Here is a 6,000-nt window from a genome sequence, read left to right as displayed (position 1 = left end):
TACGGTTTAGAGTTTAAGGAGTAGTCTTGGGTATGTATTTAGGGTTTGGGATTTAAAGTTTAGGGGTTAGGTGTTATGCTTTAGGGGTTAGGGGTTAAGGGATTTAGGGGTTACGGTTAGGGTTTCAACGCATCAAAGTGTTGAGCAAAATCCATCGTTTTATTTTGGTTTTAGGGTCTAAAATTTAAGATTTAATGTCAATGGTTTAGGGTTTAGGGTTTATGGTATACTGTTTATTAATTTGGGTTAAGTGTTTATGTGTTAGAGATTGAGTTTGGGGTTTAAGGTTTGAGTTTAGGGTTTTAGCTAGGGTTTAGTTTGAAAATTGAAGAACATTTGGATTTTACTCGGATTCATGCCATTTTGTACTACAGCCATATATATAATATAATATATAAAATATATGTCTTGTACTACACTAACACTGGCCACACGAATTCCCAAAAATATGGTTTAGGTTTATGATTTAGGGTTTACAGTTTAGAGTTTAGGGTTTTAGGTTTGGCGTTTAGGATTTAAGATTTAAAGTTAACCTTAAATATTGACGGTCGGATTTTGGGGTTTGGTTTGTTGGGTTTAGGGGTTAGATTTTTAGAATATAAATGTAAATAAGATAAATATAAAATATTAATTCAAAAAATATATATATCAAAATGGGTTAAATCCCAAAAGCATACATGAAGAACAGTTTAATGTTCAATTGTATACATGAACTTTAGTTTAATCTAAATATTGTAAAATATTAACACAATTATTGATATATTAATTAACATCATTTTTCATTTATATATTGCATACATAAATATTTATATTTATTCAATATAAAAATATATTGATGAAAATTTTTTTTTAGAACATGAATTTATCTTTTTAAAATGCATTATTCTCCCAATTTTTATTAATTAATAATTTCATTTTATAAATTTTGTTTTAATTTTGGATCAAATTGAATTCAATCTTGGAGGAAGGCATTAGCGGCACTTCAGAAAAAACGCCGCTAAAGGTCATATATTACCGGCTTTTTGTGAAGAAGCGCCGCAAATTTCCTTTAACTGTAACAAAGACGGTGCCGTTTTGTTGTTTTCTTTTAGTGGCGCATTTAAAAAACACCGCTAAAAGTGATATATTACCGGCGTTTTACGAAGAAACGCCACAAATTGCCTTTAACTGTGACAAAGACGGTGCTGTTTTGTTGTTTTCTTTTAGTGGCGCATTATAAAAACGCCACAAATATTTATTACGAGTTGAGGAAACGGCGTCGTTTCCTATTTTTATTAGTGGCGCTTTAGCTAAAGCGCCGCAAAAATGTTTAATGTTATCTTATAACAGTGCCGTTTTGTCCTTGTTATTAGTGGCGCATTTGAAAATCGCCGCAAAAGGTGATATATTATCGGCGTTTTACGAAGAAACGCCACAAATTTCCTTTAATCGTAACGAAGACGGTGCCGTTTTGTTGTTTTCTTTTAGTGGCGCATTTTAAAAACGCCACAAATATTTATTACGAGCTGAGGAAACGGAGCCATTTCCTATTTTTATTAGTGGCGCTTTAGCTGAAGCGCCGCAAAAATGTTTAATGTTATCTTATGACGATGCCGTTTTGTCTGTGTTATTAGTGGCGTTTTTACTCTAAGCGCCACAAGTTTTACTCTAAAATGTGTTAAACGACTGCGTTTGTACTGATATTAGTGACGCTTATTGTAAGTTACCGCAAATGATTTCAATTTCATAGAAAACGCCATCGTTTTTTCCCCATACATTTTACCAAACTTAGAGCCCCAATCATGACTTATCCCCAAAATCCCATTCTCCCCAAATCCCTAAATTTCCCTAATCCAGATTTCCCAAAGCCTACCTCTTTAACGTTGTTGTTTCCTCCGCAGATCACCGTCTCCTCCGTGGGTCTCCTCTCGCCCATACATTTAACCAAACTTAAACCCCAACTATTGTGACTTATCCCCAAAATCTATTTCTCCCGAAATATTGAGAAATTTCCCTAATCCACATTTCCCCAAACCCGACCTCTTGCAACGTTGTTGTTTCTCCGGTGCATCACCGTCTCCCTCCGTCGGTCTCCTCTCGCCGCAACAATTGGTAAGTTTTCTCAACATGATTCTTCTCGCTGCAAAATAACCGTCTGTACTTGCTTCTTGTTCTTCCCCCCCAATTACGATATTTTAAATTGTTGTAATTTAATTTAATTACTTTTAAAGTGTGCATTATGTAATGAGATAAGCTATGTATCCGTAAAAATGATTTTGCATCCGTAAAAATGATTTTGCATTTAGATTTTGCATCCGTAAAAAATGATTTTGCATTTAGATTTTGCATTTGGAAGAAAGGGGTAGCTTGTAAGTGGGAAGCACGATTGAAGGCGAATTGGCCACCATCGCAGAGCCTATAGGAAGCCAATCCGATTTTTAATTTTAGTGAAAAGAAAAATTTGATATGAACTGGATGTTGCTCCCCGGATGTGTTTTATGTATATTATTATAATGCATTGTTCTAATCAAATCATAATGAGACTTTTTCGGTCTAAAATTTGAACACACCAATCACTCCGCTCATGCGGCACACCAAACAATTATTAAAAATGAAAAGTACCGCATCAGGACATGTGTTAAGCAGTTGAAAATAAAAGGATTTGAAGTCAAGTTAGCAAGAAAACTTGGTGTCTGGCTTTTCACATGTTTGCATTTTGAAAACCATTTGAGTTTAGTGTTGTTAAAATTTAGTCAGAATAAGCTTAGAATTAGGTTGGACAGAAAGCAATGGAATGGAGCTATTTTGACCAATTTATTTATATTTCTAGGTGAAAGCCCATCAAATATTGAAAACTTGACCACTTTCGAAGCTGCGGTTAGATTCTAATAACAAGTTATCAGGTATAATATCAATTTTCTGCTTTTTGTTCTTACATTATGCAATATCGTTTTTCATAACTTGCATAATTTGAGCATCATTTTATGATAAATTTGAGCTTTGCTTTATGATAAAAGTTGCAAATTGAGGGGATGTGGTTTTTAAAAAAACATGAAGCTTTAGGCAAATGGTTGTTAAAAAAATACGGCCTACTGTTAAAAAAAAAGATGAGCCTTGTTTGTTGATAGCAGTAGCCATTGCTAGTGGTTCATTGTAAAATATGAGTGTTTTGAACATTGTTATGTAATGACACAATTTAGCTTATAGGTAATGGCTTATTTTAAGAGAACCCAAATGGACTGTCACGTATTATCAAATTGCTGTCATTCTTGTTGAGTTTTGTGAATAAAGTTTTTGTTACCAAAATGTGTAAAATTTGGTAAAATTATTTCTGTTTTTAAATCAAATCAGCCCATGCCTTGAGCTCGTAACTTACATATTTAGTAGGAAAATGAATTCCACAATAAATTACATCTTTTGGTCCAAAATGTTTAGATTTGGGTTTTGCATCCTTTTGAATACTTAGAAGTACTCAAATTTGAAAATAATTGTATCCAAATATATTACTAAACTTTGTTCTATTTTGAAATTACTAAACTTTTTGAAATTAAATACTTTAGCACAAAATGCGATTAATTGTTGTTAAATGAGAGATGAAAAGCTGACACGAGACTTTTTTATTGATCTAATACATATCTCTAATCTCTAACAATGATAACAAATTTAACCGTCTTAAATTTCTACAAAATTGGGACAACAATCTCTTACATTAAAAAGTTTAAGGCATGCTTCAATTCTAACTGCATAGAGTATGACCTGCAGAACTTTTAATATGCACAATATATGAAAATTCAATCTCGATTATAAGGTACATATCTCTAATATAATATTATTGTATTCAAAATTTCGCATGTATTCGTATATTTTGAATGATAAATAAAGTTTGAGATCTCGTTCGCGCAACCGAAGAACACAACATCGAGATATCAATAAGTTGTTTACAGAATCCTTTTATGAATGGTTAAGCCAAACGGTATGTAGTTGGACCTTTCGCTTACAAATTATAATGCTTTCTCATAACATTTTTAATTACTTAGTTTACTTTCCATTCAATAGGTTTGGAATGGGAAGAGCGTAAACGACGAAGTTAAATGGCTCTCCCAAGGTCCAAATCGAGTGGTTAAAAGATATAGTGCGTTCCTCATCAACGGATTCAGATTTCATACAAAATATCGCGAGAGGTTGAGGAGAACGCAAAATTGTGGAATAGTTGTTAATTCTGCAATTACAAGTTATGCTAGCGCTAGGGACAATAATCCTGTCGAGGGAAATGTGGAATATTTCGGACAGCTTACTAACATAATTGAGTTGGATTACTACGGCAAATGGAAAGTTGTCTTATTTCGAGGTGATTGAGCCGATGTTAATACAGCTCGTGGAATCAAGCAAGATCAATTTGGTTTTACAATGGTGAACTTTGACCGATTGATTCACACAGGACAACAACTGATAGATGAGCCGTATGTATTCTCAAGTCAAGTCAAACAAGTTTTTTACTCAAAAGATCCAACTGATGAGGGTTCGTACGTTGTACTCCGTAACATCCCTAGAGACTTGTTTGACATGGGCAGTGGAAGTAGAGATAACATCGACGACATATCAGAAACTTTGCCATTTCCAGAACAAAACTTAAACGATAATATCCCTAGTACTAGTGCACAATTTCAATGGGTTCGTCAGGATACGGATGAAGATATTTACGAATAATGATGTAGTAAGATTTTACGATTGTTTAATTATATGTAACTTACATTATTATTAAATCTTGGTCTTATTATATATTTCAACTATTTTATATGTACTGTTATTGTTGTAATTAGTTATTAAGTTTAATTACATTTTATGTGTATTGCAGATAAAATGCCTAGAAGAAAAATTATAAGGGAAAGCATTGTTCAAAATAATCCAAACTCGACAGAAAAAAATACTACTGAACAACAGACAGCAATTGGATCTTTGAATGTTCCGATTACACACGAGGATCCTACGGAAGTTCAAAGTAACTTACATTAATTACATGCATGTTGACTTATAATTGATTTATTTTTTCAAATTATTATATTATAATATACCATTTGTAGCTGAAAATGGTGGGACGCGTAGAGGTCGAGGACGTACGATACTTAGAGAGTTATACGAGTTAGATCCAGTCGAGCGCGTCAAGGTATGCAGAAACAGTTTTGGTCAGCCTGTTGGATCAGAAGCTCGACTTCTAGCAGGATACATGGGCATTTTAGCACGAAATGCGAATATGTTGCCTATCAACTACGAGTCATGGCGTCAAATGCCTGATAGCAACAAAAACCAAGCCCTCGATAATATTAAGGTAACAAAATGTTTATGTCATCTGTAATGCTTGGGAAATAGCTTCATTTATATTTACTTTATTAACTTGTGTTTTTTGTAGGCGAGGTTTGCTTTAGAGGTCTTGGATGCTTATGTAAAGAAGGCATTGGGAAAAAGATGGAGAGACAATAAAAGTACTTTAAAGAAAAATTATTATAAGACAAAAACAACCCTCGATGAGAAATTGCAAAATGTCCCGCCGGGTATGTTGAGGTACCAATGGGAAGATGCGGTTAGATTTTGGCATTCTCAGAAAGGCGAGGTACAACGTACTTCCAAACTATTGTAATTATTTTGGTTTATAGTATTTACTATTTACGTACTAAAATTGTATAACGAGGATCGTGAACGAGTTGGAAAAAGCAGACAAAGACAACAAAATTCACTCACACAGCCGGGTCGAGAAGTTTTGCATGTGTAGCTAAGGCGGAGGTATTTTTAATTTTTTAGTTCTCAAATATGTATAACTTTCTATTAAATAATATTTTTACTACTATATTGTAGGAACGGTCGTCCGGTCAAAAAATTGGACGCCTTCAACTTTTTGAAATTACACATAAGAAGAAAGATGGATTTGCTATGACTCCTGAAGCTGGTGAAATTATGGTACGTTTACTTAATACGATTTCACTTGTTTTAGTTATTTATAGTGTTTATTTTCTAATGGTTTAATTC

Source organism: Gossypium raimondii, chromosome 5 (genome assembly GCF_025698545.1).
Source record: "Gossypium raimondii isolate GPD5lz chromosome 5, ASM2569854v1, whole genome shotgun sequence".
Lineage (NCBI taxonomy): Eukaryota > Viridiplantae > Streptophyta > Magnoliopsida > Malvales > Malvaceae > Gossypium > Gossypium raimondii.
Note: the sequence above shows the minus strand (reverse complement) of the source record.